We start from the raw sequence: 15,718 nt of genomic DNA, 5'->3' as shown, positions 1-15,718 counted from the left end.
GACTAAGACGTGTAGCCACGCCCTCTGAAGACGTGGACCTATCACGAAACGCGTCAGGGCGTGACTACACGACGATTCAGCTTGCAAGGCAGCCTAGCTTCTACCCGGGACTTACGAAGGGAAATTTGAGCCTGAGCAATTTGGAGCCATATTCCTGAGTGAGCAGAGGCAGCAGCCTTTATGACAAGCGCTTTTTTATCTTAACTTTGTGTAAGCATGAGCGGGTAGCAGGGGTTTTATGATTTAAATAAAAGGATTTTACACTATGCAAAGTCTCTTTTGCCTCCCTGCATGACTGCCAAGCTACACTGACTGAAGAGCACACGGATCATCACCATACACCAAAGGAGGAGAACCGATGAGTGATTACTACCAGTGGATGTATCCAATGCCTTTAAAGTACTACATTTTGGTGAGTACAAAACCTTAGGGGGAAATCACAGAGAGTCCCTATCAGCTTTTGAGCAGACAAACAGCTATACTGTGAAATTACTCCGCACAAAGAACTGCATATCAGAGGAAGTGCACGGACTACTATTAATTGACTCACAAAGAGTGTGAATATATGTTACATAACATTCTTTATGCGATACATACATAGCCTCATAAATCTTTTCCTCAATTAACCATTGCAGTACATGAGTATTGGACTCATAAGCCATTAATAGGCTCTTCTTTTAGCGCTGTTAATGTTTTATTAATATTTTTTAATAATACATCGTTTTTTATATAAACATAGGAAATGATGCCCTGCCTGAGGACTGACCATGTTCACCTCTGCCTGTGAACACATACGCTACAGGCCCCCTCACAGTGTCATGGGAATATTTGCCTCTCCTTGTTGGCGGGTGCTTATTAATAAAATGTAATAAAGATTCACTTCAAGCATCAGTAAATCTCTGCTCATTAAAATTATATTTTATCTTTTTTTTTATATGATACTTATCCCCAGGGCAGTACCCAGAACCCCATAACTGTTATATGCCCAATTTCTTGCATATAAGCCTTCAAAATGGGAAACTTTTGATTTTCCAGTTTGGGTCCCACACACCTCAATGGGGTTTGCTATTTGTGTAGAACTTATGCGATGTTCGTGAGTTTTGCCACAAAATTAACAGGGGGTCGTTCAGCAATTTCAATTACTGAAGCAAAGGTGCGGCAATTAACCTAGGCACGCCCTAGGTTATAATACACAGCATAGTGTGAATATATATATATATTTTCTGTCAATTGGGATGCAGCGGTTGCACAGTCTCTACTCCACATGCCTACAGTTTAGTGCACCCCATGAACAAGACCTTATACTAATGTTTACCCTTTTTTTCCCTAGCAAGAAACTGGAGGTATGTATGGTGCCACAGTTACCGTTGAAAGTGACTTTCGTTCAGGACACTTTTCAGAGGTATTTTGATAGGCATTCAAGAGACAATATGATACCTACCTTCTGCCTGTTTCAATCCTAAAAATGTCACACCATTGTATCCGAACCATGAGCATTGCACACAGTTGCAGCACATCCGTATTTGCTTGAACGTTTGGTGTACACATGCTGTGACCACGATGCTTTAGCAAGTTGAGACGACCTAACTACCCACACATGCGTACAGGAGTCACTTTGTCTCTGCAGAGAGGCGTGCAGTGAATGTACACTGAGGTGGACATGTGTGGCTCTGTGTACACAAAGGCTGACAGGCTAAGAGAGGCCGTTCTTTTTTTTTTTTTTACTTAAAATTTTACTTAAAAGGACCAAGCCTATTTTTAACACTTGTTTAAAAGTTAAAATTAGTATATTTTTTTGCTGGAAAATTACTTAGAACCCCTAAATATATATATATATATATATATATATATATATATATATATAGTAAGTTGGGGAATAGGTACCAAAAGCTCCCTGGGTTGAGCAGGCAAGATACCAAGTCCATCATATAAGTGACAAACAGTGGGGGTGTTTATGGTGCTATATACCAAAGTCTTATTTACAGGTACTGTACAGTGGGCAAACAAAAGTAATTAAACAAAAGCCTAGCCGTGTCTCGGCACTAACTATACAATGTGACAAGCCCTCACCATCAGGCTGAGCAAGCCTACACAAAGGCTTAAAGCGATCTCCACTCTAAAGTGGAGTCCCCCGCTGATCGGAAACCCTCCCCCCCTCCGGTGTCACATTTGGACACCTTTCAGGGGGGAGGGGGGGTGCAGATACCTGTCTAACAGACAGGTGTCTGCACCACTTCCGGCCTACGATACGGGCAAAGGACGGGTTTTTTTTTCCTTCCTTCCCGTCCGTCCCCCCGTTGTATGCTGGGAACACTCGGTCCCAGCACACAGCGGAGAGCAATCGGCGGGCGCAGCGCGACTCGCGCATGCGCCCCGTAGGGAACCGGGCAGTGAAGCCGGAGCGCTTCACTTCCTGGTTCCCTCACCGAGGATGGAGGGGGGAGCAGCAGGGTGATGAGCGATCGGCTCGTCATCTGCTGCGATCACCGCTGGACTCCAGGACAGGTAAGTGTCCTTATATTAAAAGTCAGCAGCTGCAGTATTTGTAGCTGCTGGCTTTTAATATATTTTTCCCGTGGCACATCCGCTTTAAGCGTTTTTTACCAACCTCCTTGCTCTCTCACAGATCAATACCAACTGTGTTTCCCAGGACAGAGAGCAATGGCTGTCTGCTCAGGTGAGCTTAAATTGGCCTGGGGGAGAGAGCTAACACCCGTAGTGGATCCTGGATCAGAGCTCCCTGAACATATAAGAGAGGAGTCTGGGAGAGGTATAAACCCCGAACAGGACTTTCCCAGGATCTGCACTAGCCTGAAGAGTAAAATGTAGCATTTTACTATGCACATGTTACCTAAAGGGGACCTACAAATACCACTCTCCCCCCCCCCCCCCCCCCCCCCCCCCCCCCCCCCCCTCACACAACTGGAAAGTTTTTTTTTCTTTCTTTAACCACTTCAATACTGGCCTATTGTCATTTGATGTCCACAGATGGGTCAAATGACGTCCTGGGCTTTGCGGGTGAATATCTGAATGATGCCTGCAGCCAGAGACATCATCCAGATATCCTTTTGTTCAGCCGGCGATTCTGCACGACATAAGAATGATCATAGCGGCGATTCCGCCGCTTGATCGTTCTTACAGGCGACGGAAGGGGACACCCTCCCGCCGTCATCCGGTGCTTCTCCGGGCTCTACCGTGCCATCGGGGGCCCGGAGAACGAATCGTCCGGCGCTCACAGGAAGCATAGAGATGACTGGTGACCAGATGGTCACCAGTCATCTCTATGACCGTCGGAGGACCCGGGCGCGATGTGATGACGTCACACCGGGTCCCCGTAAGTAAACAAAAGCCGCGATTGTGGCTGTAAGCAACAATCATGAGATCGGTGAATTTTTTTTCACGATCTCATGGTTTCCAGCCTGGAGGAGAGATGTGGGGTCTTATTGACCCTGCATCTCTCCATAAAGAGGACCTGTCACACACATTTGCTATTACAAGGGATGTTTACATTCCTTGTAATAGGAATAAAAGTGAAAAATATTTTTTTTTGGAAAAAAGTGTAAAAAATAAAATAAAAAATAGTAAAAGTAAAAAAAAAATAAAGATTAAAAATAAAAATTAAAACGCCCCTGTCCCCCGGTAGCTCGCGCGCAGAAGCGAACGCACACGTAAGTCCCGCCGACATATGTAAACGCTGTTTAAACCACATATGTGAGGTATCGCCGCGTGCGTTAGAGTGCCAGCAACAAATCTAGCACTAGATCTCCTCTGTAAATCTAAACTGGTAACCTGTAAAAATAAATTAAAGCGTTGCCTATGGAGATTTTAAGTACCAAAGTCTGGCGCCATTCCATGAGTGTGCGCATAATTAAAGCGTGACATGTTGGGTATCCATTTACTCGGTGTAACATAATCTTTTACATAATACAAAAAAATTGGGCTAACTTTACTGTTTTGTTAATTTTTTTAATTCATGAAACAATTTTTTTTTCCAAAAAAAAGGGTGTTTGAAAATTATTGCGCAAATACCGTGCAAGATAAACGTTGCAATGACCGTCGTTTTTATTCCGTAGGGTGTCTGCTAAAAAAAACTATAATAATGTTTGGGGGTTCTGCGTAATTTTCTAGCAAAAGAATGATGATTTTTGTGCCAGATAGGCCGGTATGGAGGTGGTTAAACATGAAATACCTTTGTTTTATTTTTGTGGCTACTTTCAACCCAAACGCTTTTTTTTGTGTGTGTTTTTAAAGCAGAATCACAAGGTTTTTGCAGCTTTTGTAGACCTTTTTAAACTAAAGGTGTGGAGTGCTTCTAAAAAAGGGGCAGAGAGCTTTTGTTTGAACAGAAAATGTGTGACAAAACACTAGAAAAATACACTTTTTCAGGCATTTCCATTGAAGTTTTTACTTTTTCAAGTGACATGATACTCAGATGTGAACAAGGGCTATTGAAAACAAGAAGTCTTTTGCTTTTTGAGCTTCAAGATACAAAATGCTCAAGGCAAGGATCACACGTCCAGCCACCCATTGTCTCCTGGGATGTTTATGGTGCATCTTAGCAGATAGTAATGATGTTTCAGGGCACAATCATATGCAAACCCAAAGCATGTGTGAGATACCCCAGTGCATGGGTACTGGCAGATAGTGTTGAGCAGAATACGCCATATTCGATTTCGCGATATATCTCGAATATATAGTCGAATATTCGAGATATATTCGCTAAATTCGAATATTCGTGATATTTTATCGAAATGAAATGATTGCGAATTTTCGCTATTGCGAATGCGAAAATAATTGTGAATTTTCGATAACTGCAGTAGGAGCACTCTGATTGGCTCAGAATATTCTTGATATTTTTTCGAAATTTCGCAAAATGCGAATGCGATATTTACTGCGCAATTTCGACAAATGCTGTAGGAAGCACTCTGATTGGCTCAGAATATTCGTGATATTTACAATACAAAATAATTGCGAATATTCGGCAAATGCGGAAGGAGCACTCTGATTGGCTCAGAATATTCTTGATATTTTACAATACAAATAATTGCGAATATTCGGCAAATGCGGAAGGAGCACTCTGATTGGCTCAGAATATTCTTGATATTTTACAATACAAAATAATTGTGAATATTCGGCAAATGCGGAAGGAGCACTCTGATTGGCTCAGAATATTCTTGATATTTTAGATAGAAAATAAAAAGTGTTTTGCATTGGTGGTGATTCTTTACTCTATCCATCTGTCACAGCCGTTTGTCAATCAAACACCTTGAAGATTGAACACGTTCATGCTGCATGCTTTGGACTTTTTTTCACTTCACATATCAAAGACATTTTTATGAAAGATTATTTTTTTATTATTGGGACTATATTTCTTTATATAATTTGTTTCACTGTGTATTTCACAAGTTATTTGCGCTTGCTTATTTATAATTTGCCCACATGTCTTGTCACTAGACATATTTTTTATTCTTGTAGAGCGACTCCATTTTCTGTTCCTGTATTAATTTATGTTGTATAACATTTTTGAGTTGCTGCTGTATTCTCCCCTTTTTTAAGGTATGCGCAATTTTTTCCTTCTTACAAAAAAAAATAATATCAAACATACAAATATTCATAACAGAAACATACACAAAGCCCCCCCCTTTTGCATCAGAGACAATCAGAGTTCTCCTACCACAGTTATCGAAAATTCGCAATCATTTTCGCATTCGCATTAGCGAAAATTCGCAATTTTTTTTTTTCAATTCGGCAACATAAAAGGATCGCCTCAGCTTAGCTACTCGGCCCAGGGTCTCTAATCATACCAGCAATGCTTTTAGACGTCGATAGGATGTGATCTGTTTTAAAAATAAAATTGAAAAAATGTGAATATTCGGAATTGCGAATATTCACCGCGAATTCGTGAGCAACACTACTGGCAGAGAACCACAGCGGTCTGTGCATGCACAGATGTGATAGATCTGGAAGAAACTTGTGGCATATATCTGCGCATGTACAGGATAGTGGTGAGGGAGCAGCTGGAAGGAAAGGCAATGCTGGACTCCTTGGACTAGTATTTTTTCACATACAGATACAATCATCGTTGATTAGAAATAAAATTTGGGCTATGTAGGATGAAGTTCATTGTTTTAGGCCTCATTCACACGGTTGTACTGATCTATATGCCAGTGTGTAGGGTCATCTTCAGCCACCTTGGATAGACGGTTTCTGTGCAGGGAGCCTGGAGAAATCCAATGAGGGTGACCAGCTGCACAGACCTCCATGCACATTTTGGATTGTACATCTGGTACAGCAGGCCCAGTGCATGGATTAGGACACAGACTGCGTTCTCATCCGTACATTGGACCTGCACATGAAGGTCTGTGCACCTGTCATTGATTTCAACAGGCTCACTGCACAGAGTGCCTGTACTTCCCAGGCAGCTGAAGATGGTCCTTGGCACAAGTGTACATATGCCCATATAAATTAGGTCTTCAGATACAATTACACAATGGGGTTGATTTTACTAAGGACAAATCCACTTTGCACTAAAAGTGCACTTGCTTTAGATCTGAGGGGAAGCTCTGCTGATTTTATCATCCAATCATGTACAAGCAAAAATGCTGTTTTTTATTGTCCTTGCATGCCCCCCCTCAGATCTTCAGCAAGTGCACTTGTAGTGCAAAGTGGATTTGCCTTTAGTAAATAAACCCCAATATCTATTGGGGTTATGTCGCAGCTTTTTCCAGCACAACCTCAAGCATATTTAGGGCAAAAGCCTTGTTTATTAACCACTTAAGGACCGCTGCACGACGATATACGTCGGCAGAGTGGCACGGCTGGGCATAAGCATGCACAGGTACGTTGCCTTTAAGAGCCCAGGCGTGGGTCGTGCTCGCGACCAGGTCCTGAGCTCTGTGACCACGCCCATGGGACCCGATCACCGCCGGTGTCACGAGCTGAATGAATTGTATAGCGCTACTTATGCAACTGAATCGCCTCTGGGCACTTTTTTCCAGCCAGTGTCTGCTTGGCTGGTGCGGTCATTTTACCCCGTAGGATCGTGACACGCTGGGACACCACAGTCATACATATATATACTGGGCCAATTTGGACAAGATCCAATGTACCTACCAGCATGTCTTTGGAGTGTGGGAGGAAACCGGAGAGTACCCGGAGGAAACCCACGCAGGCACAGGGAGAACATGGAAAACTCCAGGCAGATGGTGTCGTGGTCGGGATTCGAACCAGCGACCCTTTTGCGGCTAGGCAAAAAGTGCTACTCACTACACCACTGTGCTGAAGAAACGGGGAGAGGTAAGTGTAAACAAACCTTTCCCCGTTCTTCCTAGTGTGAGTGATTGTCTGTTCCCTGTCATAGGGAATGCAATCAGTGACGTGTCATGCCAGGCCACGCCGCCCTACATTAAGAATCACACACTTGGGCACACTTAACCCCTACAGCGCCACCTAGTGGTTAACCCCTTCACTGCCAGTGTAATTTTCACAGTAATTCGTGCATTTTTATCGCTGATCGCTGTAAAAAATTACAATGGTCCCAAAAATGTGTCAAAAGTGTCCGATGTGTCCGCCATAATGTCGCAGTCATGATAAAAATCGCTGATTGCGGCCATTATTCGTAAAAAAGAAAAAAAATATTAATAAAAATGCCATAAAACTATCCCCTATTTTGAAGACGCTATAACTTTTGCGCAAACCAATCAAACGCTTATTGTGATTTTTTTTTACCAAAAATATGTAGAAGAATACGTATCGGCCTAAATTGAGGAAAAAATAATATTTTTATATATTTTTGGGGGGATATTTATTATAGCAAAAAGTAAAAAATATTGCATTTTTTTCAAAATTGTCGCTCTATTTTTGTTTATAGTGCAAAAAATAAAAACCGCAGAGGTGATCAAATACCACCAAAAGAAAGCTCTATTTGTGGGGAAAAAAGGGCGCCAATTTTGTTTGGGAGCCACGTTGCACAACTGCGCAATTGTCAGTTAAAGCAACGCAGTGCCGAATCGCAAAAAGTGGCCTGGTCCTTTAGCTACAAAATGGACTGGGGCTTAAGTCGTTAAAGGGGTGTTCCAGGCATTTTAAATGTTTATTAAAAGTCAGCAGCTTCAAAAAGTGTAGATGCTGGCTTTTTAATAAACATACACTCACCTGCTCCACATTCCAGCGACACGCCGGCCGGGGCTCCGCTCCTCTCCGGCGTCTTCATTCTAAGTGTGGGCACCCGGCCGTGACAGCTTTAGGCTTCACGGCCGGGCACCCACTGCGAATGCGCCATCTGATTGGACAGGCGATCGCCTGGGACCTGTCACGTGTCCCAGGCGATCGCCTATAGGGAGGGGCTGCCAAAAGGCGATATGACGTATCGCCTTAGCAGGCGGAAGGAGGAAGTGGGACAGGATGTCCCACTTCTCCTGAAGCCCCCCACTCCCCCCCCCCCAAAAAAATTACATGCCAAATGTGGCATGTGAGGGGTGGATTAAGCTGAAGTTCCACTTTTGGGTGGAACTCCACTTTAAGGTGTCAGTTCACTCTATAGCATTGCTGTGGTGTGTGCTAAGGCTGGATTCAACCTATGCAGTTTTAGTGCTTTTTGCAGATTTGCACTACAGTCCATTAACCATGATTTCCTATGGAACACGTTCTGTAGTGCAAATCTAAAAAAAATAAAAAAAGCACTAAAAATTCATAGGTGTGAATCCAGCCTAAAAACATGGACTGCCAACAATACTTTTTCCTAGCTCAATGGGTTGCAAATATAAACCAAAGCATTATAATTGTATTAAAATCTCACTCTTGACATTTTGAATTGGTGCATTGGCACCATTGATAAACTATAAAGAGGAGCATGCTAAATCTGGTGCAGCTGTGCATGGCAGCCAATTTCTAACTTCAGCTTGTCTAATTAGGCTTTGACAAAAACTGGAAGCCTTTTGGTTTTATGCAGAGCTGAATCTGATTTTGCATTCTTCAGTTTTAGTAAATCAACCCCCATGTCTCCCAGCAAATACCAACAGGTGCATGATTAGTGCAGCTGGTTGGTGTAAACAAGCTCCAAGTCCTGTGCTGATTGGAAACACCTGATAGGGGGCGGGCGTTTGATCTATAACTTCCTGGGGGAGAGGGATGGGCAGTTGATGTCAGTCTGAGAAAGTGCTGGGAGTGTTTGTAGGAGATTATCAGTAAGAGAGGGATATTTCTAAGAGGCAGTTCGAATGAGTTTTAATTTAAATAATCAAGATTTTCTACTATCTGCAAGAGAAAGATATTCGTATAGAAATGATATATAATTTAGACTAAAGAAGACATAGGACTGTGCATCTAGAAATCTGCACATAATACAACCTGGAAAAGGCACGCTTATACACATGCAGGACACACATTGTGTGTATAAGCTTATGTGTTGTGTATGTGCACAGGAATGCATTGCTACAACACATTTCTGGAATGCATTGCTACAGCAATTTAACGGTTTCCTTTGTTTAAATGTCACAGATAACTTTGCCTTAACAATTGGTTTGCAAAGAAATACCTCTTTATTGTGTAAATGTATGTTTTTTTTTTTGCAACAATACAATGCACTTTATTGGTATACTATTTTTTTTTTTTTTTTTGTGTCCTGCCGTGTGTGTGTACACAGCATTTGAAAAAAAAAAAAAAAAAAAAAAAACTATCCTACTTGGAGATATAGATGGGCATTAAAGGGTCTTTCACACAGGCATTGAAAATGCTTGGGTTACATTCTGATTTCTCAGGCCACCTATCAAACACCACAGAATAGGTAGAAGATGGAGGTATTTGCCTTGCATCGTGGGAGGAAAAATCAATGTTGCCCACAGAGCTTTATGCTTTACAACTGCTTCTATTCTCATTGAAACATGCAGAAAGCACATTGTCAGTGTGCTTATGATGGTTGAGGGACAATACAAGTCATTAAAAATGATTACTTTCTATTTTAAAAATCTCACAAGGCGTTTTAGAAACATTTTGCAACTTGAATATCTGTGCAAAGAGCCAAAACTCTCATTAATGCGATCGTTTGGTTAAATGCTGCCCTCAGAAATCGGCTCCTATGGGAAAGGCCTCTTGTGTCTAACTTTGCAGTCCACATATCGAAGGTGGATTGTGATACATTTGAAAAGTACTGAGATGGTTGCACTAGACATGACCTGATCATAACCACCTCTGCTCACTCTAATCTATTCCCCTTCACCACCTCTGCTCATTCCAGTCTATTCCCCCAAAATCCCTGCTACTGACTCTTTTTAGACTGAGGGGGAAATTAACCAGCAGCGCTTGGATGATTTTCTACGGCAGATTCCATATTTTTTTAAATAATGCAACCTTCTGCAAATAGTTTTTTTTTTTTTTTGCTTTAAAACATTGCACCCACAATCAGTTCATCCCAGGTGCAATTATATTCTAGTCTTGAGGTCATATTGAGGTACAGGGTCCTTAAATTTTCAGGGCTGGTGGAAGTATCAGTGAATACAAGTGCAAAGACGAGACCACACCTGTCCTCCATTAGAAACTGAGTCCCCTCTGCTTTGATGGGACTTGTAGTGTCTCTATTAATAGAGCTCTGTGAATAAAGCTACACCTAATTCCCAAATTGAATGAGCTGCTCGGAAAATAAGATTAGGGACTGCAAACTGTAAAATATTACATAATCCACACTAAAGATATGATTTCTTAGCATTTGGGAAACACCCTCAGCAAACTCCCAGTGAAATGAGGCATATTTATGAAGCAGTTCTTCCAAACATTCACTGTAAGTTTATCTTGCTGATTCATGTGGTTTATATTGGCGATCGATTCTCCTTCAGAATGTCACATTCACTGGTTTATAAATAGGCTGCAGAATGTAATTCTACAATAGAAGAAAAAGCTGCACAGTACAAAGTAGGAAAAAACAAAGTAAAGTAAACAATGGAAAATGAATGGATCAGGAATAGCAACAAACTATTAGTTGCAGTGATACTGTAGGTATATTAAGCTGGGATTTTGGGGGATTGGGTGTATCTTTCTTACTATGGGGTCTGGGAGGCCAATGATTTAGGCCACCATTGCTGATCTCGCTGAGAATTCTAGGTTCTCAGAATGATGCTTTGGCTTTAATGTTTAGAGTTCCTGATCTGGAAAAAGTATAAAGCTGGGCAACTGAGGCACATTTCCCTTACGTATGATCTAGGTACATGACTCAAAGTATTAAACTAAGCCAGGCAGCCAGCATTTTCAGAATGGTAGTAATAGCAGCCCCAATATTTATTTATTTCTTGAACTCTTAGGCTAAGATTTTACTTTTAAAAGTACATCATAAGAGTTCCAGAAAGATTAAGTTGGGGGAGCCAAATAAAATGGCACCTTTTCATGTAGCAAAGTATATTTTCTGTGTGTTATGTATTGAAACTAAATGAGGCCTCAGCACAACTTTAGTCGATTAAAGGCTCCACATCCTTCCATATTACCCCCAGGCAATGTCTTATTGTCAATTTCTCGGTGGTAAATTTGCTATTACTATAAATGTAATTGCCAAAGGGATCATTTTTATGGAATGAAGAAATGTGTTCCACAGACAGTGCGATCCTGACCTCCCTGGGGCCCTAAGCAAAATGACATATCACATTAAAGTTGAGAAGTGGGGGCGCTGCCGACAGTGACATGTCACATTAAAGATTTAAAGTTGAGAAGGTGGGGGTGTTCTGTTTGGAAATTTCATCTTACATTAAAGCGGGGGGGTGCTGACTTCTTATCTCTTCTCCCCTTGCAGCCAGCGGGGGTGAGGGGCCAAAAATTACTTCTCACTAGGCAGGGCCTCTAGTAATTTGGGGGCCCTCCGCAGCGTTGTGGGGCCCTAAGCGGCTTGCGTAGTGAGCCTATAGGGCGGATTGGCCCTGTCACAGACATAACTGGGCTTAAGAGATTTTTCACACAATACATTTTTCAGATTTTTCACTTTACTTATCCAACCCGGAGAAAAGCAAATTCCTTTATTATTGATTTGCAGGTTAAACATCACTAGATATTAAAATTCACACATTATATTGGGAATTCAACTACTTAGTAATTCAGCTAAAATGTGTTGACCTTTTTATGTTTGACATGTCTGATATGGTGGAGCCTTTTAAATACTCTAGCCTACTGTTTTCTATGACACGTGTTCATATATTAGATAATACACTCCCCATTGTTGTTGGTTTGATCAGGTAAGTGAATAGGATGTCACATTTCCAAAAATGGTGCATATTCCTAAAGATTAAGTACAAATATATAGACCTACACCAGCATACAGATCAATGAAATGCTATTTAGAAAAGGTAATACATGCAGTATATCACAGTGAGTACACCCCTCACATTTTTGTAAATATTTTCTTTTCATGTGACAACACTGAAGAAATTACACTTTGCTACAATGTAAGTAGTGAGTGTACATCTTGTAGAACAGTGTCAATTTGCTATCCTTTCAAAATAACCCAACACCAAAGCCATTTATGTCTAACAGCTGGCAACAAAAGTGAGTACACCCCTAAGTGAACATGTCCAAATTGGGCCCAATTAGCCATTCACCCTCCCAGGTGCCATGTGACTTGTTAGTGTTACAAGGTCACAGGTGTGAACTGGGAATAGGTGTGTTAATTGTTGGTGTTATTGCATTTACTCATGCTTCAGAGGTTGAAGGGGTGGGGTCAGCCTGTCACTAAGACCATATGCTGCATTAAATTGGTCTGCACGGCTGTCATCTCAGAAGGAATTTTTTCTTCTAAAGCTGATGCACAAGAAAGCCTGCAAACAGTTTGCTGAAGACAAGCAGACTAAGGACATGGATTACTGGAACCATGTCCTGTGGTCTGATGAGACCTGGATAAACTTATTTGGTTCAGATGGTGTCCAGCCAGTGTGGTTGCTACCAGGTGAGGAGTACAAAGACAAGTGTGTCTTGCCTACAGTCAAGCATGGTAGTGTCATGGTCTGGGGGATGAATGAGTGCTGCCGGCCCTGGGGAGCTACAGTTTAAATTAACCATGAATAGCAACATGTACTTATACATACTGAAGCAGAGCATGATTTCCCCCCCCCCCTCCTTCAGAGACTGGGCCGACAGTATTCCATCTTGATAATGACCCCAAACACACCTCTAAGACTACCACTGCCTTTCTAAAAAGCTGAGGGTAAAGGTGATGGACTTGGCCAAGCATGTCTCCAGACCTAAAACCATATTGAACATCTGTGGGGCATCCCCCAGCTCTGTGATGTTGTATTGGAGGAGGATTCCAGGGGAAACTGGTGAACTCCATGCCCAAGATGTTTTAAGGCAGAGTGCTGGGAATAATGACACTTTGGGCCCAATTTGGACATTTTCACTTAAAGGTTTATTCGCTTTTGTGCCAGTGGTTTGGACATTAATGGCTGTGATGAGTTGTTTTGAGGAGACAGCAAATGTACACTGTTACACAGGCTGCACACTCACTACTTTACATTGTAGCAAAGTCTAATTTTGTCAGTGTTTGTCACATGAAAAGATATATAATAAAATATTTACAAAAACGTTGGGTGCATCACTTTGTAAAATGTGTAGGGTGTGTGTGTGTGTGTGTGTGTGTGTGTGTGTGTGTGTGTGTGTGTGTGTGTATGTATGTATGTGTGTGTATATATATATATATATATATATATGTGTGTGACCAGTAATTTCTCACACAGCATAGGGTCCCCACCCTCAGAATATTATTTGTATGTATGTATGTATGTGTGTGTGTATATATATATATATATATATATATTATATATATATATATATATATATATATATATAAAATAATATTCTGAGGGTGGGACCCTATGCTGTGTGGAGAAATTACTGGTTTACGCCCAAATTCTGGAGAAAAGGACACACTAATTGGACAGCTGTGTGTCCAGCTATATAGTTCTGATCTGACATGGCTTAGGGCCCCACCCCACAGGACAGGAGGTCTGTGCTGTGAGTCAGGTGACTGCAAATCTCTCTCAGAGAAGTCAGAGAGTGGATGCATCTTTGCAGGAGGCAGATGTCATTAAGGGCTGGAGAAAAGCGAGGTTTGAGCTTGGACTCCAGGAAACTGTTCTGAGGGACAGAAATTGCGCAGCAAGATGCTCACTTAAAGTTTAATAGCCAGGAGGCTAACTGTTGAATTGACAAGATACAGGAATGGTGGAACCCCCCCCCCTGCGTGGGCTGCTAATTGTAAACTTTTTAAATAAAAATTGGGCTACCAGGCCCTTAAAAACTCAGTTTCTGGATAGGCGTACTCACTGGAAAACGCACTTATCGCTGGAGTCTAATAACCCCAATCGGTTATATATATATATATATATTATTATATATATATATATATATATATATATAATATATATATATATATATATATATAGTGTGTGGCGCTACCCCCGAAGGAGCCGCTGTTTGATTTGGGATCGGCCTAGTAATTAACCTGGCGTTGTCTAGGGGTGCAATTGTAGAGACAAACAGTGAGCGATGGTCCAGACAGTGAATAAAGGTTTTTTCCAATGCTTAATTTTCCAGGCCAACATCAATTGGGAAGGACAAAGTTGATAAATAGAGAGAAAGGAAGAACCTTGCAGTATCAGGCCTGGATATTAAATAGAGCAGTCAGTACTGCTCTGCGTAGTAACAATTTGTAACTCGTTGCCAATCCAACTGAGTGGGTAAAGTGCCCCCAGACAGACCTCTCTTTACAGGCCTGGCAGCCGAGACGCCACTTAGGATTTCTGGGAGGAACAGGCCACTCTCACAGGCCCCTGCCACAGGCCAATTACAGTAACTGAGCTAGATAGATGGAGCGAATCCTCCCCGTAGATTTCTGCATCGGTCACCAGATAACAGCAAACATACCTGTCAGTACTCTGGCACCAGATCCCCAATTAGTTTGTTCAGGCTCTGTTGGACGACCTGCCTCCGGGTCCCCCTCAAACCGACTCCCCAATCGAACGGCACCCAGCCTGGGATCCTTTCAGTGAAATCGGGAACCCAGCAAGTCGCTGGGGTCCCCTGGTACCTCCGGGTGAGGTCCCAAGTAGTCTGCAATCATGGCCAGGTAGGCCACGCCGGCGGGGTCCATGGATGTGCGCACCCTGAAGATTTTAGAACACATGACATCTGTCACAGATATACTCCTCTCCAGCACGCCCCGCAAGGTAAAAACTCCTCTGGCTGCTGGAGAAACTTACTCTACCAGAACCCCTCTGGCGCCAACTGCTGGCCAGGGATGACATTGCATCCCTGGACCACAGACTGACCCAGTGGACATTTCTGGAATGACAGAAGTCCCACAATTTGAACAAATGGTGAATGGGAGCAAGGTAACTCTCCCATTCCCCACAAACTTTAGTGTAGTGCCCATACTGAAAGTAAGGGGGTGATTATATATATATATATATATATATATATATATATATATATATATATTCTTTTTTTTATTAAACATTTTTTATTATTGGTTGAACTAGATGGGCTGTGCTATTGTGTTATGAAATATGCTAAGGTTTCAGAGATATAACTGCTAACCTGTCTCCAGGAAAGTGTATTGGCCTCGGCTATTTACAGTATCTGTTTACTGGATTGCTCAGCTTTCATGGGTGACAGTTTATTTAGGGTTTCTAGACGTAAATTGTGGATTGGGTAATGGAAACGTCTGTCTGATCAATGAGTTAATATGGCC

This window comes from Rana temporaria, chromosome 4, assembly GCF_905171775.1.
Source record: "Rana temporaria chromosome 4, aRanTem1.1, whole genome shotgun sequence".
NCBI lineage: Eukaryota > Metazoa > Chordata > Amphibia > Anura > Ranidae > Rana > Rana temporaria.
The sequence above is the reverse complement of the archived record's forward strand: the minus strand, read 5'-3'. Positions refer to the sequence as shown.